This window comes from Pleurodeles waltl, chromosome 8 (assembly GCF_031143425.1).
Source record: "Pleurodeles waltl isolate 20211129_DDA chromosome 8, aPleWal1.hap1.20221129, whole genome shotgun sequence".
Lineage (NCBI taxonomy): Eukaryota > Metazoa > Chordata > Amphibia > Caudata > Salamandridae > Pleurodeles > Pleurodeles waltl.
In genome coordinates, this window is record NC_090447.1 from 595,604,537 (window position 1) to 595,626,180 (window position 21,644).

At 44.1% G+C, this 21,644-nt stretch overlaps 1 protein-coding gene across 7 annotated transcripts in view; it reads left to right on the forward strand.

Annotated features, from left to right (window-relative positions):
* RASA3 (RAS p21 protein activator 3) overlaps positions 1-21,644 on the forward strand; it is an 821,322-nt gene that overhangs the window by 625,592 nt on the left and 174,086 nt on the right. The gene's annotated exons all lie outside the window — the stretch shown is intronic.

Consider the following 21,644-nt stretch of genomic DNA (forward strand, 5'->3'; position numbering starts at 1 on the left):
CCACAGTTGCTGCTGTTGCGGCGGAGTCGAGTGTCATGGGCGTCAGTGACATAACACTCTGGACTCATGTCATGACAGGACTTTGGAGGCGCTATGGTGGCATCAAGCCTGTGCGCTGTCTGCGGTTGTGGTAGTCAGCTGGGACCATGCCTCCAGTGCAGGCAGCTGTGTAGAGTCGGACAACCGGGCCGGTTCCGAAGTCACTCTGTAGTCGATGTACTTAGTTTCTTCTTGGTTGCAACAGAACTCACTCCCAAGGGCCCAAGAACTGGATTTGGCACCACTTGGCAAGTCAGGACTCTCAGCAAGAGAGTCCAGGTGCTGGCAGATGAAGTCTTTGATGTCCCTTGTAATTCTTAACAGGAGGCAAGCTCAGTCCAAGCCTTTGGAGAACCTTTGGAAGCAGGATGTAAAAGCAAAGTCCACTCCTTTCACTCCCAGGATAGAAGCAGCAGGTCAGCACAGCAAAGCAACAGGCAGAGTGGCAGTCCCTCCTACGGCATCCAGCTCTTCTTCCTGACACAATGTCCTCAGTCCAGAAGGATTCTAACTTTGTGGGGTCAAACATCAAGTACTTATACCCATTTCTGTCTTTGAGGTAGGCAACCTTCAAAGAGAAGTCTTTGTAGTGCACAAGATCCTGCCTTTCCTGCCCTGGTCCCAGAAACACTCCAGGGGGTTGTAGAATGCTTTGTGTAAGGACAGACACAGCCCAATTCAGGTGCAAGTGTCAGCTCCTCCCACTGCGTAGCTTAGGAAGACCCATCAGGATATGCAGGGCATACCTCAGCCCACTTTGTGTAACTGTCTAGAGTGAAATCAAAAAGAGCCCAACTGGCATCCTGATCCAAATGTGTATTTCACAGACAGGCAGAGGCACAGAATGGTTAAGCAAGAAAATGCCCACTCTCAAAAATTGGCATTTTCACACTTCCAATTTAAAACAACTTCACCAAAAGATGTATTTTTAAATTGTGAGTTCAGAGACCCCAAACTCCACATCTCTATCTGCTCCCAATAGGAAATTATACTTGCAATAGTGAAACCTGAATTTAGCAGTATTTTTCTATCATGACATGTAAAACAAATCAGTGCGTGTCCTACCTTTTAAATGCACTGCACCCTGCCCATGGATCTGCCTTGGGTCTACCTTATGGGTGACTTACATGTGGCAAAAGGGAAGGTTTGGGCCTGGCAAGTAGGTGCACTTGCCATGTTGAAATGCCAGTTTAAAACTGCCCACACAGACACTGCAGTGGCAGGTCTGAGACATGTTTACAGGGCTACACATATGGGTGGCACAATGAGTTCTGCAGGGCCACTAGTAGCTTGTGATTTACAGGCCATGGGCACACATTGTGCACTTTACTAGGGACTTGTTATTAAATCAAAATGCCAATCATGGTTGAACCAATCACCAATACTATATAGATGGAGAGCCCCTGCACTTTAGCACTGATCAGCAGTGGTAAAGTGCCCAGAGTCCTAAAGCCAGCAAAAATGAAATTCGGCACAGGATCAAAAACAGGTCCGAAGCAAAAAGACAGGAGAAACCACGCCAAGATCTGACAGGTCTAACAACAACTACTCTAGCAACTGTTACAGTGTCCCTATGTGGTACTGAGTCAGAAGCCCCAGACAACTATCTTGGCAGAGAATATATTAAACAGAAGTAATAAACAGGGGCACTCAGCAACAATTAGTACAATATCTCTAACTAGAGGAATGTTGCAGGTGTCATAACTGTCCCAGAAGTATAGTAGAGCAGAAGTTATACCGAAGGGCTAGAGGGCAACAGCATTCTTTCTGGAAGATATAAGCTGAACAGGCCACTTTACAGAGCTTTTCCAAATGATAGAAGATTTGGATTAAACCTGTTCACGGGGATTTGATTCCAATATGTTGGAACCAAACAAGAAAAAACTCATATTAATATTCATGATGTTTGTTGTTGTTTGAACTATCTAATAAAAGGCGCAAGTTGCCGCTTCTTTCACCTATGATGATTTGTACTTTGTACTTTTTGGTAACTGGTAGTCCACAATGAAATACCTTAAGACTTATGAAAGCTGCTTTAAAATGATCTTCTACAAGAGTATCTCTAAGCCAATAAAGTTATTTTAGAATAGAGCTGATGTGCTCTAATCACTGTGCAATATAGCACAGAAGCGCTGCTGTATTCAGTATTGACTTTGAGAGCTTTGGTACCAGGTTTGGAAGGCCCACAGGAAACACATTGGCTTCATTAACATGCAGGAATATTAAGGCTTGCAATACTATCCTGAGGGGTGATCACTTGTGTTTACTCAGCATATGCATTTGGAAGAATTTATACTATAAAAACAAACCAAGGATTTATACCATGATTGGTTAATAAGTTTAACCAGATCTCTTGGTATTTAAAAGATGTCACAAAGGCTCAAATCAGTGTTGATAAGTGCCGTTCAATGCAGTAACGTCTGGTTCACAGGATGAACAAACTCCTACCCAGGTAGTTTCTGGGAGCATCACGTTCTGATTCAGTTTTTCAGTATCTATTTCTGACATGTGTAATCCCTGTTCTGGAAGAACACTCATGGTGACAAAATGGTATCCATGGTTACTTTGTTCTAGTGCCAAAATGCGCCAACATTGGTCTGATGAGCAGGAAGGGACTCTAGGAGGGCTAGGGGAGGGCTGGGAATAGTGTCAATGTCATGGACTAGGATTTTAGGCCTGTGTAGAGGATCACACTGCATTCCTGCTCACTTGTACTAATGCCACTTCAAATAAATAATAGACACTCAAGTCCACAGCATCAAGGCAGAATCAGTTCCTGGATTAGCATTTTAGTCCTCTGTGCTGTAGGCTGAAGCTCTCTTATAGGATTCATAAGGTAATATCACCATTAACTGCGGAGAACAAAGAGTTTTGGTTGGGATAGAGAGCTAGATGCTCCCTTGAGGGTGTTTTTCTCTGTATATTACCACACAAAGGCCGCTCCTCCCAAGATTGAAATCATCCAGCGATGCAGGTTGTGCATTTCATTTTGGACTGTAGGATTTTCTCGGGCTGGCATGAAATGAGCGAGGCAGGTTTCAGCAGAGCAGACAGTGTCCCTGGGCTATCTGATTCTGAAGCCCTGGTGAGGGGTTTGGCATACATGAGTCGAACACTGGAATATTGGAACAGCTTCTGTTAAGGCTGTTCACCCAAAAACTTTGCATTTTTTCTTAACCTTTTGTATTGTTTTTATAATCTTCATAAGCCATACAAACCATCCAAATTCCCAGTCATAACAAGAACAGTGTGTGCAGCAGAGATGGTATAAGTATCAGGTATACATTGTGTTAGCAACACAACAAGGTGATGGACGGAGTGCTGAAATGTTTCAGACACTCACCCCCAGTCACAGATCTTGGTTAAATCCATCTATTGCTCACCGTGCCACCCCAGTTTGGACCCATCCATATGCAAAGCAGTCTTGACCGTGCTCCCCATGGAAACTGTCCAACCCAAACTGCTAGGTTAAGTCCTCCCTGGACCAGAAACAAGCATCCTGGGACAGGTTTCAGGGTATCACCCCTCATCAGCCAGGCTAGCTTGAATCCAGTGGCACAGTAAGTAAGGGACTCCTGTCTGCTCATACCCAGATGGATTAAACCCCCATATGTGGCTGGAGAGGTGAGTGTTTGAAAAGTTTAAACACTCCGTCCATCATTTTATTTTGTGATGTTGCTGTGTGCGCCCTAAGTGGCTAGGGTATGCCACAAGGCACTGTGTTCAGTGGGGTCTGTGGAGTTCCGGCAGCCAATCTGCGCTCCTCCACGAGCAATTAGAGATGAGCGACCCCACCCACTTCGGTCCAAAGAGGCCAAATTCCAGAGTGTTGAATGCTTGCAACACGTAAAGCACTGTTTTGCCTTAACTGACAGATTTGACAGAATTAACCCGGTCTGGTGTGACCCACAAGTAGCATTTAAAAAGCTTGGTTTACTTGAAAACCTTTGAAAGTACATAATCCATGAACCAATGATAGGACAGTTGTTGTTGTGGTATGGTTTTAGTTATAAAAATATTCTTTTTTTTCCTTAATCAGAATGGAGTCTTTTTGTGGTGTTTTCACTGGGTTACTGTAATTTAAGTGTTGCACAAATACTTTATTCCTTGCCTCTTAAGTTAAGCCTGAATACATAGTGCCAAGCTACCAGAGGGCGGGTACAGGTTAATGTAGGTTGTATATCTGACTTACCCTGACAGTGTGCATACCTCTGCTAACACATTGGTTTCCCATTACTGGTCCAACGGCAAGTTGCGCAAGTGGACTGTACTGTGCTCTGCTCTTTTATGCACTCCTCCAGTCAGAACTTCGAGAGTTCTCTGAGCTATGCCTTACTATAAAATAGTGTAAAAAACTGGGTGATGATTAAGGAGGAAGCCGCACTCACATAATTAACACAACCCAATGCCAGGGTGAGTCAGATAAAGTCACTAAATAAATCTGTGCCTAACCCTCTGGTAGCTTTGCACAAAAGCAGTCAGGCTCAACTTGGAGGCAACATGTAAAGTATTTATGAAACACACAAACAGAAGTGAAGTGAAAACACAAAAAAGGAAAAATTCCAAACCAATTTAGAAAAAGAGTAGATTTTAATAAATTTAATGACACCAAAACAAATTAAATTCATTCAGTAAAATTGGAGCTACCGGAGTTATGACTTTCTAAAGGTTTTTGGGAATTTCAGCACCTAAAATATCAGAGTCCAACCCTTGGGTATCTGGTCTCGTGAAACCCGGTCAAAGTCAAAAGTTAAGGTTGACTGCAGTGGATCACGGGTCAGATACAAGGAGTAGATTGGACCCCTCTCGGCTTACCTTCAGGCTTAGAAAAACATTTTGAAAACGTTTTTTAGAAGTCTCATCAGGGCAAGGCATGAGGCAGTACAGCTCCACACTCTAGCCATCTGGTCCATTTTGCCCACATCTAGTCCCCTTTGTGTCACTGACTGGGAGGTATACCCAAAGCCCAACAGCAGCTCCATTCACATGCATGTGACCCAGGATACTAGCAGAAGGCACAAATGTTTGGGACAAGAAAATGCCATCTTTCGAAAAGTGGAATTTTCAGAATTGTGATTTAAAATCTGTCTTTACAATTAAAGAAGATTTTAATTTGCAATGTATTTGAGTCTAAACAGCAAATCTCTATCTGCTGCTAATCTAAAGTTAACACTTATTAAATGTGATACCGTAACCCGGTGTTAGCCAGTGACTGGGTTGGGTTTTTAAAATATAAGGCTATCATCTGCATACATTGATACTGTGCGGGTTGCCTTCTCAATCGTTACACTTCACTAGGATCCTAGTTCTACCCACACCCATGCAGGTTACCACCAGTGGTGAGTGGTCTGACTGAAACCTAGCCAAATAAGCAACCTCTTTGTGTTTATGTGGACAGTCTCCCTAACCATGACGCAATCCATCCTGTTGTGAGTGCTATAAATAGGCGAATAACACAAATGCGCTGTATCCTCTGTTGTGCCCCACAGTAGTTTATCAGGTCCAGTCAATCTAGTCGTATTCTCTTTTAAGGAGCCCACCATCCAAAGTACCCAGCTTCTGAAATTAATTAAATATGTAACAAAGACCTAGGGCATTTTATGCCAAAAGAGGCTACAGTACGGGAAGTATGCACTAAACTCAAAGATGTACATGTTCTTGGAAAGCAGGCCAATGAAGGAAAGGGGTTAAATAGTTAATCCTCACAAACAATCACTTCTCAGAATATCAATAACTATCACAAGTTTTGCAGAAAGAAGTGCACACTGGGGTGCAGGGAATAGCAGTGGAAAACTGACCCAAGACATCCCCTTCGATATTTTTTTTATAATGGCACTGTCTTACATTGGTCCCTAATTCATATTAATTTCCGTGCAGTATTGTACCGTTCTGGTCCTTTCATTCGACATGCAATGAAAATTCATAAACTTTCCCATTAGCTGCCTTGGTTGAAAATCTCTCTTAATTTTCCATGTATTTATTTAGTTATTTACTTATAGTATACATATATGCCTTATAACAGTGAACAATGACTTCTGATGGATACAACTACCTGTGGATTCCTCACATATTGAATACTCCCATTGCGCCAGCATTCGACGGAAATCTTCTTCCTAGCTTCTGCACATCGACGAGGACGTCACAATTGCCCACGCGACGCCGTCTGACGTCATACAGGCAATAAGAGGTCCTCGCCGATGTCAGTTCCCTTTTTTCCGTGCCATTCGAAACGGTTATCTTCGAGGGAGCTACTGTTGCTGCTCGACTTATTTACAGTGTTTTTTGGCTGTTTTTTGCTTTGAGACATTACAATGTCGCAAAGAAAGTCAGGTTTCAAGCCCTGCCGAGAGTGCGGAGGCAAAATGTCGGTTACGGACCCACATTCTGACTGTTCGTGGTGTCTTGGTTCCGACTACGACGTTGACAAGTGCGATTCTTGTCAACGTATGAATCCAAAGGCTTTAAAAGAACGTGAGGCCAAACTTTTTCTTGCGAAATCAAAGAAGAAGGAGAAAAGACATCACCGAAAGTCGTCTTCACCGAAGTCGCATCAGCGTCATCGGGACTCCTGGCGTCATCGGGATTCCCGGCGTCGTCGAGAATCTCGACGCCGGTCGAGTAAGGAGAAGTCTCGATCGAGGTCACCTTCGACTCGACGTCGAAAGACTTGGGAAGTTAGTCCCACCGTCTCTCCCAAGCCGCCGATGCAGTTAGCATCTCTGACTTCCCCGACTTCACCAATGTCACCGGTTAATCCTCCTTCGGTGTTCGAGGTTCCACAGCCTCAGGTGTTTTCTCCGTCCATGCAGATGTTGGGACCGGCGTGGATGTCGCCTTCAAACCAGGCACCTCAGTACCCGGCTTTCCCAGCCCCTGGAGCCGATCGTACCGCATTCTTGAATGCGATGTTCTCCATCTTCCAACAGATGGCTCCAGGTGGTGGACCGGCTGGTCCGTCAGGCCCTTTGGCCTTCAACATGGGTGCTCCGGCTCCACTACGACCGGCACCCTTTATGCCCTTTCTTCCCTTGGGAAACGTGGGCTTGACACCGGTGCCGGCGCCTGTGGCTTCGGCTCCTGTGGCGTCAGTGTCTCAGCCAGTGACGCCGACTAGACCTCCACCGGCCCCGGAACAGTCTTCAGTCCGTCCTGCTCCACGTTCGGCGCCAAAGAAATCCATTGTGCTGTTAGATCCGGCGTCTGACGGATCCGAGGATCGGCGTCAAGCTTCGACATCTGCTGACGCCATGTCGACGCCGAGGATAGAGGAGACACTGCATTCGAGGAGGCTTGCTCTTCTCCTCCTTGAAGAGCAAGAATACCAGAGACAGGCATTTGAGGAAGGGGAGATTGAGGACTCTTGTGAAGGTCTCCATGGCTTGGACACTGCTAGTGGTCTGGACACCTCTCCAGAATGGGACTTGTCATCACCTGGAGAGTACACAGAGGAGGCAGCGACTTTTCATTCAGTCATTAGAAAGGCGGCTGACTTTTTGGACCTCCCTTTGCCGTTGTCTGAGACCAAGCCAAACATCTTGACAGAAGTGTTGCACCCTGCCTCAACAACTGCAGAGCCACTTTTGCCTTTTAATGAGGCACTATTGTACCCCATTATGGAAATCTGGAAGAAGCCGGTGTCATCTTCGGCGGTGAATAGATCTGTGGCTCAGAGATATCGGGTTGCACCGGCTGACCCAGGTTTCTTTCCAGGCATCCAACACCTGAAAGCCTAGTGGTTCAGGCTTCTTGCTCAGCCCGATCTGCTCCTGGATCCTTTCCAGCTGTGCCCTCAGATAGAGACTCTAAAAAAATGGACATGTCATCAAAGAAGGCTTTCTCGTCATGTAGCATGGCTTTGAAATCCACCAATGCTACGTGCATCTTAGGGAGATACATTTACGCCCTGATGGACGAGATTAAGTCGACGCACACTGAGGTTCCTCCAGAATTATTGAGCCTGGTTTCTGATGCTCAAGCAGCGGCAACCCAGGTTATTCAATCTGGGTTGGATACGACCGACTCTGTTGCTAGAGCTATGGGTACTGCTGTGGCTATGAGGAGGCAGGCCTGGCTTCGTAGCTCTGGATTTTCCTCTGATGTACAGTCGACCCTCTTGGACCTTCCTTTTGATGGTGATAAGCTTTTCGGTGCCAAGGCGGATTCGGATCTAGAAAGGTTCAAGGAGAGTAGGGCCACTGCCAAGTCGTTGGGCTTGCAAGCCTCTTCTTCTGCTTCCTCCAGATTTTTTTAGGAGGTTTCGAGGATTTGGTCATGGTTCCTCCTCCTCCTTTCGAGGAAAATTCCAGCAACCCACCTCTGCTCTCTCCTATAGATCTTTCAGAGGGAGGGGTAGGGTCCGCACCAGGGGAGCCACTCAGCAGCACTCTGCCTCTTCCTCTGGAGGGGTGCAGCATGGGAAGCAGCCTTAGGCTTCCACCAATTCCTTCTCACTCCACTCCTGTAGGGGGGAGGTTACTGAATTTTCTCCACAAGTGGGAGGTCATAACATCAGACTCCTGGGTTACCAGCATTGTGGGGAAAGGCTATGCCCTACCCTTTCGGGAGTTTCCGCCCCCCATCCCGCCCCGTCCTTCCTACTGTTCAGAAGAACACCTCCTGTTGCTAGAACAGGAGGTTCAAGTCCTCCTTTCAAAGGGTGTGGTGGAGTTGGTTCCAGAGCAGGAAAGGGGTCAGGGTTGTTACTCGAGATACTTCCTGATCCCCAAGAAGGATGGTCGATTGAGGCCAATCCTGGACCTGAGGATCTTGAATTGGTTCCTCAAACAGGAGAAGTTCAAGATGCTGACACTAGCTCAGGTGCTTTTGGTGCTGAACGATGGAGATTGGATGGTGTCTGTCGACTTGCAGGATGCTTACTTTCATATCCCGATACTCAAGTCGCACAGGAGGTATCTCCGGTTTGTGGTGGGGTCGCAGCACTATCAGTTTGCGGTCCTCCCATTTGGTCTTACTTCAGCACCCCGAGTCTTCACAAAGGTGATGTCGGTGGTTGCAGCAGAGCTCAGAAGAAAGGGGATAGCAGTATTTCCTTACCTGGACGACTGGTTGATCAAAGCCAAGTCTCCGGAGCTCGTGCTGCATCACCTTCAGTCGACAACCCAGTTGTTGTTCGACCTGGGTTTTTCAGTGAATGTACCCAAATCTCACCTAGAGCCCTCTCAGCGCCTCCTGTTCATAGGGGCAGTACTGGATACAACATTGAGTCACGCCTTTCCTCCGCCTCAGCGGATTCGGGATATTCAGGCGTTGGTTTCAAGGTTTCCAATGTTGGTTACATGTGTCCTAAATACCATGCACCCTATCCTGGGAGCCCTCATAACTTACACATATTAAAAAGGAAGCTCTAGGCCTGTCAAAAGGTTTATTTTTCGAAATGGCAGTCAAAAATTGCACTACAGACTGCAGACTCAGGTCTGATACAGGTAATTAAATTCAACCAATTTTAAGAATGCATTACTATACACTATTTTACTGACAGAGAATAGCTGTGGAAGACTAGACTGAAACATCCCCTTCCATATTTTCAAATGGCACTTTGTCTTACATTGGTCCCTGATTCTTAGTAATTTCTGTGCAGTATTGTATCACTCCTGTACTTCAGTTTGACATTCAATGAAAGTTAATGCACTTTCCCATTAGTTACCTTGCATGAAATTCATGATTAATGTATAAATGTATTTATTTATTTATGTCATACTTGTACGTACTACAAGTAGATCGATATACTAAGTGACCAATTCAACAAGGACTGCAAAGGGTAGGAAAAGCAAAGCTAGAACAATGCAGAAAGAGTTACCTTGGGGGGAGGAGGAGTAAAGAGAATAGGAATGCAGAGTAAGAAATTGAAGTGCAGCCTGAACAAATGTGTTTTAGTTCTTTCCAAATGGACAGTATGTTAGAGTCTAAATTCAAACAGTAGGTGTTGCCACAGTCTGAGTATGTAGTAGGTGAGAGAATGATTCGTTCATTGGTTTGGATGATTTAGATTTTTGGATTTCCAAGAGGAGCTACTATTCACTTCTAGAGCCTTTGTCCACCTGTTGGGTGTACTTTAGTTGGGGACGACAAGATGGAGGACCTTGTGGATGATACAGGCCATCTTGAGCTGAACTCTGGCTTTTAGCAAGAACCAGTAGAAATTCCTCAGAATAGGTGCAATCTAATCTAATGGTGTAGCTTCTTTGTGGTGGAGTTATGTTTGCGTAGCAATTAGCCCAACAAGCTATCCAAAAGCTCGTGATAAAAATGTGGATGTTTGTCACAGTCCATGTGGTAAACCTTTTAATAACTAGTCAATGGTGGTCCCCAAGGTAATTGAGGATGCTGAATTGGATGATGTTTTCAACTTTTGGGTGGAGTATGAGAAGAAAATACATAGTAGAGTACAAAAGCTGAAAGAAAACTGAGGATGAACAGCAAAACAGAACTGGTTGCTGAGCAGTAGCACTCCATTACCTTATTAGAAAATAACTGAGTGAACAGTTCACTTAATGCTGGGCAAGTGCTGCCAGCAAACAGGGATCTGCTTTTTGACATTCACATATGCAGTATGCTGCTTGGGTGAAAAACCTAGGCTCTAAAGAGTTAATATCCGTGCTGTGCAGATGAGCAATACACAATAAACATTCTTGGCTCACAGAAAAAATGGTGGGCATTAGCTGTAAAGTCCTGAGCTATAAGTGCATATTTCTACTATAGGAGTTTGGATCTTTGACAGTTTGGAATCAATTTAATGCTGCTTTGCTTAACAATTTGACATTTCAGAAGGAGTTTTTTTATGACTTGCTTGATTTAGTGAATACATTGAATGGCACCGTCATTCGATTTACAATCTGCAGCCACCGCATTGGGTCACTTGTGTGCCCAGACAAACACTGTATTAATAATTGTGTTTGCCAAGTGTTGACTAAGCCATGCTGATGACAAAAATAATTATACGCATCACAAAAGAATGAAATGTGCAAATTACATTTTATAACTTCTTACAAGTTCTCATTGACTATGAATGTAGAAAGATACTCTTTGCAGCTCACCCACGTCCGGCCGCAAATAAATGCATATAATTTCACCATAACCATAACATCTACCAACAAATTAAAGAGCATATAACTTTTGCTCCCTGAGATTATGTTAACGCAGATTTTGTTTATTGGGCATAAAGCCCTAGACGAGCCAACTGCCCTCGCGATGGCCCCCTACCATAGTAGCATGTACAGCAATTTAAGGGCTCGCAGCTTGGCTTTTACTGCGTCAAAAGTTCTTCTTTGTTTTTGCACCTTCTTAGAATAGGCTGGAAAAATTAGGACCTTTGAGGTGTTGTAGTGTACTTCTCTCTTCAATGTGGCCTCCCACAGAACTGTGTCTCAATCTTCAAAGTTTAGGAATCTAGCAGTATTTTGTCTTGGCGTTGCTCCCAGTGGGGGGTTTCCCACTAATCACTTTCTGCACACATTCTGTCACAAAGCAAGTGGAGAACTTGTCTCTCCGGAGTGTTGCCCTTAACTATTTGTCAGAATCCAGCAATGCTGTTCCTCTCTGCTCATTCCAGAAACCCAACAAATCCCAGGTTGTTTCTTTGTGTTGATTGTCTGGATCTCCTACTCTTCACGCTGTGTCTTTGATTATTGCCATATCCTCAGTGACTCCTTGTTTGAGCATTTGGACAGTATCTTCTAGCAGTGAGATCCTAGTTTCCGCTGAAGTCACACTCTGCCACGTTTCACAGATCCTGTCTTAGCAGTGTTTCTTTGGCATTCATTTCACCCATTTTATATTATTGAGTCTATCTGGATGTTTGGATTGCTTGCAGAAGTACTGCATTGTCTGGCATTTCCAGAGGATCACCCATTGCATCCGGGGCTGCTACTTTTTTGTAGCAGTCCATCTTTCCTTGTTTCTGGGGCTTTTATTCTTTATTTTGTGTCATTCTTCCTCTACCTGAATGCTAATCTCTGTGTGTGTCGCTGTCTCATTGATTCTATTCCATCCATTCCACTTTTTCTAAGGGTGATGTGCCCTTTCAACAGCATGAGCAGCCCGGTCCCTGTTGTCCGCTGCTTCATTTTCTGTAGCTTCCTTTGATGAAAATTCAAACACTTCTTATTGCCCTCTGTTTATTTACATGTCTCTCTGACTTATGGACTTCTTGGGGTATTTATCCCATTGATAACCCACAATTAGGCCCAGACTGCTTCCATCCAGTCTCTCAATGATTTCCTTTAGTTGCTCAGTTCCCCCTCTTATACGCTTGTCTGTCTGTTGGCCTTCACCAGTATTGCTGTTGAGCCTCGTTTGGTCTGGCTGTGTTTCTTTATTTGTTCATTGTAACTTTCTGCTGTAACGATGTTTGCCGTTGGGCCCTTCTTCCAAGCAGTTTCTTTCTTCCATTGTCTGATGTCTGCTACCCAGCATTACGTTTTCTTGCTCCCCTACCCCAGGCTACCACAGATGTCTGTCCGGTATCTCCCCTCCTGTTTTCTCTGAGTTTTGCCTCAAGGAGACTTAGACCACTCTTGAAGCCCCTGCTTTGCATTGGACCTGCGTTCGGGGGGAAAGTGGGAGAGGGAGAGCGAGACCCTCCGGTATATCGCTTTCCCCTGCTTTTGAAGCCCTGTGTATGCTGGCCTGCTTCACAGGACAGCCGCCCTGCAGCTGGCCGGGATCCCGGCATCACCTGGCTTCTAGCTTCTGCGGCAGGGCTCTTCCCATCAGGAAGCCTCCCAGATCCTGCCTGCCGGTTCCTTAGCGGCCTTTGCTCACCACAGGCTGACCTCCTAAGGATGACCCAAATCAGGGCCCCCCGGTTTCTCGCTGCCACAATGCGCCAGGCTCCTTCCTTTCCTCCACTCAGGTTTCCCCCACTGGTGGCCTTGCTCACTCCCTCTTGCTTCTACCTTCAGTCAGTGCTTTGGTTACCACTTCTCTTGCTGAAACACATCTGATTCCATTTTCTCTTCTTTTGGATTTTCTCACTCCCTTTGTGTCTCAATCCACTACCACCTGTTACCTGACCAGGGACAGTGAGTCTCAACTCCTAAGGATCTCTTGGTGTCATCTTCTCTCTCTGACAAATGAGAAGGGGCCCTCGCCTTTCGTCCTCGCTGCCCCACGCAACATGGTGTGCATCAGCCTCTTTTTTTCCCCACGAGTCTGCTGTTCTTCCTTCTCACTGAACCTCTTATTCTCTGTCAGGCGGGTTCATGCCACTGTTTGCCGCTCCCTCCGGCTCCATCTCAGACCACCTCCAGGCCAGCTCCTTCACATACGCTGGCTGTCCTTGACCTCTCATCCACCATTTTGTTTTCAAGCCCTGCTATCTCTCGTCTACTTCACTTTGTCCATCCACCTATACATTTCTCCCCAACACTCACTGCCGTATCTTCTCCTCCCCAATATCCGTGACTCCGTGTCACAGTTTTTTTGGGCTAGTTAGCCCCTGGGTGATCAGGATTTCTTACAGATTTTGATGTGGCCGGACGAAGCACTCGAGGCGTACATATATTCCACCATCTTGCTGGCCACACCCCTTGTAGCTCAATCATTATTAATCTGATGGAGGACCTATTGTGTTCTTGACATTTGTACAGCTGTCCCTGCTCATCGAACCTCATCAATCCCTTTCGAATTTGCTGAAAAAGTTGATGGATGCCTGCTCCAAAATATCACTTAAGTGTTGTACATACTTTGGCTTTCCATACCAATAGCTCGGCACCATACAATACTGGATTGAAACCTTGGGTTAAGATTTATCTTTATCTATGGTGATGGAAACATGTCCATTTTAATCCTGACAGCTTTTCAGTTATTTACAACTAATAGGGTTTCACTTATTGAGCTCATGTGCATTGCTCAGTAAGTCATATCAAGCTGGATAGCATAAGAGTCCCACCATAAAAGCCAGTAGTTAAATAGATTTGTTCAAGCCAAAACCCATTATATTTTGCAGCTATGAGGATTGACAAAATTAAAATTTAACTTCTACTGTGTCTGTAAGCAGAGATTAGAGTTTGTTGGTCGATTAGTTTCTTCATTTTAATTACTTTAGTCATGTAACAGAAAAATTAAGCATTCTTTCCATCCCTTCAAGTCTGATCTAATTGTCTTTTGTAGGAGCAAATAAATGATGGAGAAAATCTGTAACCCTCAAACATTTAATTCTGCTCTTAGCCCTTTGAAATGAAGACATGTAACATAATTGGCTAGTATCATCCTTACATAGGTGTGATTGTAGACTTCTCCAAACATATCTAGTTTTCTCACAAGAGCTGCAGGTCAGAAGGCCCCTGCATCTATTTTTCCCTGGTTTCAGGTACACCCTGCCACAAACACCTTTCTGGGAACCAGCACCCCTAAAAAATTATACCCATTAAAGTATGTTTGCCCCTGACACTTTTGCCAGCTCTTCACAGTAACTTATTTTCATGCTGGTTCTCCCAACACATCTTGATGGGAGCAGTCATTTGGTCTTAGCATCTGGTTCCCTTTGTTTCATCTCAATATTTTCTAGTTAATTATCCCTTGTGGAGATGTGGGTATAGCATGCACTGTCACTTTACCAGTCTGTTTGGAAGTCAATTGGCAGATTCACAGCCTTGGGGCCAGCCTGCTGTGTGATTTTGTTTGTGATGTGACTCTATTGGAATTTATTGTTCATATGGTAACATACAGTTCTATTTGGTCGTTTACAGATCGTAATACAGTGACCTCATTCATCTCCTCCATTTTCTAAATTGTAGCTTGTGAGAGATCTTGAAAACCATCTGACCCTATTTATCACAGGGGCACCTGGAATCTTCTAGCTTTGATGAATCTTTCCTTTAGTGAGAACAACATTTTGATTAGAATTTACCTAGATATCACATTTCTGTGTGCAGTGAAATTCAGCTTCACGAGATGCTCCTTCGAGCGCAGGCCACAGTTTTTGGAAAGGGGAAGGTGCAAATGTGGAACTATTAGCAATAAGACTAATGAACAATTTGTCTCTTAGCAAAAGTTGTTAGCCTGTGAATGGCAGAAAGGGCCAGATGTCTTATTATCCCCAGCTTAACCTTTGCATACGGTCGCTAGGACCTTGGGGTTTAAGTAATGTCTGATTCCAGAAACTAAAGCATTGCAAGCTTTCTAGGAGCACCCCCAGCCCGACAAGTATATTATATTTATTTTTGTTCTTGTGTGACACCAGCATGCAGCAATTTGTGTGAGGTGTGAGACCTTGGGTGGAGAGAGTGGGGCTCAGGATGAAAGAGAAACGTAAAGACTATTTTTTTATAATCTGAAAAGTTACTTGTGTTAGCATGAAACAAATAATGACAACTATTTGGTAAATGTTTGCTGCTTACTTCTGGTTTCCGTTTCCCCTGTTGCCCTTTGTAAGGTGCTGCAATGAATACCTGTAGCTAGGACAAGGGATGGTGTCCTGGCCTCACTCAATGAAGGGGATGGTCTACTTTGCTTCTTAGGAAGAGCTGTGGGATTTGCTCCTTGATGTGATGTTCAGTCTCTGACAGCGAGTACTCCAAATGGAATACCAAAGATAGACAATGTTCTGCACTGTTCTGTGGTGATAAATGTGAGACTGCAAGGAAACCAACTGCCACATACTATTAACGTTATTGAAGATCTCAACTAAAAGTAACAACTACATTTGCGCCTGTGAAAGCCTTGCATCCCCTAATCAATTATGCCTTGTCATGCCCTGTTAACAAAAATCCTACCTTGCATGGGGTGAACCTTTCTTTGAAAAAACCCCAGCCTCACTAAGACTTGGGAAAAAGAAGCAAAATACCAGTCTCCAAAAAGGGATGGAAGGACTGGTCCAAGGAGCCACCTCCCACTGACTCTGAAGGGAAATCTTCATCTTCCCCACACCCTCCTACAGGGTACAAAACGAATGCGCTGTGGAACATAAAAGGGAAGGGGGTATTGTTCGTCCTACAGAAACTGAAGACTGCCACTAAGAAGCAAGGACAGCATGGATGGTGGCTTAGGGACCTAAGTCATTGCAATGTCATGGGGTAGGGTCTGACTGGCTATTCTGCATTTCCCTGTAGGCTGCAGGTTTTCAGGTGGCTTTCAAAACAGGAAGGGCTTCCATTACCTAACTAGTGTCCCCACAGCTTCCTTCTACTCATAGCTTTGGGACATGGGGAGCTGGTTTGAAAATGTTGCTGTAGCTGATGTTGGTTTCTGGTCAGGCCCTAATAAGGACGAGGGCACATGCTATGACTTCCATCCTACAGTGTTTGATTACATGAGCCAGGACCTGGACAGTGTGCTGCTGCTGGATGCTGTGGCTCACATGCAGATGCTTGTCTCATACTTTCAGAGATTATTGTGCAAGAAGGGAAAATAAAATAAATGAAGAAGAGGCTGTGAACAAAATAAAAGAATGGAGGGAGATAGAGTGAAATACGGGAGGAATAAAGGAATGAGAGGAAGGCTAGAGAGTAGAAAGGGAGAAGTAGAACAGAATAACAAAGAGATGGAGGTAAACAAAAAATAAAATAGATGAAAACAGCAAAAATAAAAGATGGGGAATAATGGGGAAGGAGAGAGATGCAGGGGAGAGGGGCAAAAGGGAAATGCAAGAGGGATATAAAGAGAAGGGGCAGTAGTGGAAAAGATATTGGTACAGAAGGAAAATGGTAGGGTGGAAAATGGCATAAAAGTGGGAGAGGACATGAGGAATGGGAATGAGGAAGGTGATGAAACATGAAGAGAAAGGGAAAAGAAGATAAGGAAAAATAAGAGTAAGAGGGAAAGACATGGGAGACCAAGACACAGCCAAAGGCAGCTGAGCAGCATGGAGAGTGTTGTGCGTCCGTTTGTAGTTCCCTTCCTGGGCACAGTGGTGGCTTAGCTTAGGCTTGCAGCCTGTGCCCTTTAACCCAGATAATATGCTCTGTACTCATTTATTCATTTTTATTAATTTTAGTTAGGCTTGTTTTAGTGGCAATGTTTGTATTTTCATAATCAGTCACTATTCTGTGAAAGTGTCACTATCAGTGTTATGGAATGCATACTTTGCATCATGTTCTTTTACTCCAGGTTCACAAGAATAAAACACACAGGTTAATATTTTGGATTGCCACCACAAGACTATGTAAACAATCCAGCGCTTAGGTGCATATCCACATCAGGCTTCTGTGCAAGAACATAAACTTGTCCCCTATAAAAACATCTTGTAGAACAAAGGGCATTAGAGGGGATTCCAGCCAGGATTTTCCATCCATGCTGCATGCCGGTTTGTGGCCGACCTCAGACTTTGTGTCTCTGCGGAGCCCGATCTGGAGACTGAAGACCTTACCTTGTACCAAGGTAAAGAGGGTGGGGTGTGCTTCTCATGGACACTGTATGGACAGATTTGGCTTACAGCAGTTTGCTCCCTAGGTGCTAGGAGCCAGATATTAGGTTCTAGATAGGAATTGTATATCCATGTCATTGCAATATGTTGAGGTTGTTCATATTGACATTTCTGATTTTCACAATCCTGTTTGTTATTCCTCAGTATCCTAATCATTGCAGTTCATGCATCTTATCGTACATTGCAGTCTTTTCAATAAATGTATTGAAAACTATCCTGCATCTCTTTTCTTGCCTGTGTGTGTGTGTATGAAACTTGTATGTGGAGAGAAAAGTGTAAGGCTTGTTTACCACGATTTCCCTAAGGTGTTTTCAGAGTTTCATGGGCAAGGCTGCAATAAACCACCTTTACCATTTGGGTATGTGTGAGGTGCTGCTAGAGAGCCGGGAGGGTTGGGTCAACAGCTGCCAACTGGTGTGGGAGTGACTCAGTCACCTACAAGTAGAAGTGCTGCCTCCCCAAATCCGTGCGTCTCGTTGTTATACTAGAGTCATTATGGCAAGAGACCCACTTCTGGGCATACACTTGGCCACTTAGGGTGTTGCATTGAACACACAAAAGGTGATGGCAAGAATGCTTTCACATAGTCTAAACCACTGGCAAACTATCTGAGTAGCATTGCAACATGTAGGCCGGAAGTGGTCTAGTTCAGAGGGGACCTGGCCTGACAGTTTGTGTCACTGTTCCTATTAGAGCAGGATCAATGCATTCTCCTGAGTAATTATCAGTGACAGGTTAATTTAAGCAATACATCCATCACTTGTTTGTTTTCCCCTATTACAATGTGCAGCATCCATTGTAAGAAGTGTTGTAACTGCCGCCTTGTGCATGGCATCTGCCTGGATCTGAGAGTAGTGGAGACCACTGCCTTGTTTCATGTAGGCTCTCGGGGAATTGGAATTTAGAGCCCCATCCTACTTATGTCATTTTTATCTAAATTATATATTCAACATGTGTATGAACATATTACTCTGTGTGCCTTACAATAGCCAAAGGTAGTAGGTGATCACCTTGAAGGGAACTAAGAGTCACCTGCACAGTTATTTAGCTGAATTGTAATCACAGTACACACAGTAACAGAAAATGTATGCTTTCTCGAAAATAACTCTCATTTATTCTTGTTAATTGTAGTCCACTAACTTCCTTTTTGGAAATTTTTATAATTTAGCCTGCAACTAGGCCCGAGTTTTAAATGGTATACTTTAAAAAAAATTCCAGTGTTTTGTTTTCAATGTGCAACTGGACTCCTCATTAGTTAGAGAAAGGTTCTTTGTTTTGTATTAGTCTGATAGTGAGGTGCAGTAATGAAGATTTGGTGGTAGACGTTGAGATGCGACGGCGAGAAGTCTCCTGTGCCAGACAGACCAGATGAATGATACATTCAAGGATGGGCAGATGTGCTATTTATGTGTGAGATTGGGAAAATATGGACTCTACTGGCTCCCAGAGCACTCTGTTCTGGGGTTGGTTCATTTTGGTGGGAATCTGATAATGGGGAGCTTCGGGAAACGTTTTGATGCTTTCATTTCAGTTCTATAAGTTATTTTAGACAGACGATGTCCTGACTTCGAGGACTTAAGACCCTTTTTTCTCTATTCTGATGATTTCCTTGCCTGGAGTGAAAAATGCTTTATGCATGAACACTCATTTCCCATGAACCTTAAACGTGGTTCATTTGACACTGACACCTTCTTCCATTTTCTCCATAGAAATCCCAGTAACTTATTTCACTACTTTATTTAGAAAAGGGAAGTCTCTTTATGTAATACTTAGTCTGAGTATTCTGCCTTCTCTTTGTGAGTATGGGTAACGTGTTGTTCTTTATGATACTTCGATTTAGATTGCTCCATCATTTTAAAATCCATGCTGTGATGATATATATCCTAAATAAATGTTTGCCAATTATTTAATTTGTGATTTGACTAATTTGACTTCATGGTTTGGACATCATAATTTCTGCTGTTCTTGTGGAGCCTCATAGGTTTCACAACTAACTGATATGTACTGCTAATTTTAGCTCCTTTCACGCACTTCAAGTCCACAATCAAAGGTCCATACGACCAGTGAGGGATCCTGTATGATAATTTTACTAAGTGATTGAGATGCAAGGACCTACGCGTCATCACTGTACCCAGTAGAATGCAGCATTGTTTTTGAACTATTCCTCCTGCCAGGAACGGATTGCCACTGACAGCTGACTTACAGTATTCTGACTTCAAACAACAGATTCAGTTGTGCACAACTGTGTAGAGAAGTGCTGCACGGTATTAAGACGCCATTTAGGCGTGCTGAAAAAGTACTGCTAAGTCACCCTTACAAAGTGTACTTTGGTGCATTTAAGTGTTTGAATTGTGGTGTTCTCCTGTTGAAAATGCTACTGCAGTGCAGCCCAGAAATGCTAGGCATCCCTGCTGAGACACACTGAGGAAGCTGTCATTAAACTAATGCAGTCCTGCTGTGAAATGCTGGGCGAGTACTGTAGACATGCTAGGATGTGCTAAATAGTGGTGCAATACTGCTGTGAAGTTGTAGAAAACTACTCTCACTGTGAAGAGCTTCAAAGTACTGGATCCATTCCGGAAACTGCTGGTAGGGTACTGCAGATCAGCTGGGAATGGTAAAAGAGTACTGCACCCTTTGCATGAAGTGCTGGGCAGCCCTGGAACAGCACTGCAACTTGTTAAGAAGTACTGGCATGATTTTCCAGTGGAATGCTTATCAAATACTGTGGCTCTGTTGGCAAATGTTGACCAGGTTCATCAGTCCAGCTAACTAGTGGTGTCCAGTAATGCAGGATGAGGGTGGTTGTAGGATACTGAGCTGCAATGAAGTGACTGTAAGGTACTGAACTACTTCTTCAAAGCTGTTAAAGTATTAAATGCCAGCCAACACGTGCTGGTAAAATAGAGCTACCCTATTAAGAACTGCACCTGATGTACTTGCCCCCCTGCTGACAAATACTGGTCTAGTACAGCATCTATCTGGAGAAGGGTTCCTTTGAGATGTGCTGCATGATGCACTCCTTTTTGTTTTCTTAAAATTCCACATTAAAATTTTCCAGACATTGATGGTGAGTCCTGAGGTCTCCGACAGAGTTTAGAAGGATTGCTTCACCCCTGAGAGATAACTCCGCAGTCTAAAACAAACACCTGTAAGAAATATGTAACGTGAGAGCCAGCTCAGCTGGCTAAAGCCAGTGCATATCTTCCTTATCACATGAGTAACCACTCTGACGTGAAAAGCCTGAATATTTATTTATCACATTGAGAATAACTGGGTTGAGAGTCCACAGATTGTAATTTATTGCTCCCCTTGAGGATCTCTCTGATTTGTGAGGTCTGCACCTAAACATTCCATGATGCCAGTGGATTGCGCTCCTTTATGAAGCTGGAGCCCGCGAGGTCTTTGTCACCTGATAGATACTGTTGCTTCATGACACCTACGCCTGATGTTCTTTGTTACCTGAGGGATTGTTGTGCTTTTGCAGCATAAACCTGTAAGGTCCTTGTTACCTGAGAAATAGTTTGGTTTTGTGTGGTCAGAGCCTCAGGTTCCTTGTCACCTCAGGGTTAAATCTGCTTTTCGTGGCCTGAGCTCGCATGTTCTTTGCCACCTCAGAGATAGCTGTGTTTTGTGAGGTTTGAGCCTGCGTGTTCTTTATCACGTGAGGGATGCTACAGCTCTAGGAGCCTCAAGTCTGTGAGTTCTTGAGTGATTTGTAACCCAAGGGTTTGGACTGCTTTATGAGTCCTGACCTTATAAATCCTTAGTAACCTGACAGACATTTCTGCCTAGGATTACATGAGTAGCAATCTGAACCTTTCACCTGCTTGAGTCGATGTGAGAGTCCGATAGGCAGTGTGAAGGCCTAAGACTCCAGTGTTCTCAGTTTAACACAGTCACTAAAACGAAATAAGGAATCATGAAATGAGGCTCATCTGAATTCATACTGTACGAATAGAAGAATGAAAAACCGGAATCATGAGCCAAAAGCTTCTTTTATGATATCTGTGACCAATTGATATGTATGGGCAGTTTGATGAACTCAGTGTAGGGTTTAAAAAAAATAGACAAGCAAATGATAAAAGGAAAAAATCAGCTCTTGTGTATCAGGGTCCGCATGGCATTCTATTATGTTAATTGCACCAATTAAAGTTATCACAAGAGTAGAAAGCGTTATAGGTAGAAACCAGGACAGAACTGTTAACATTGCCAATCAGAT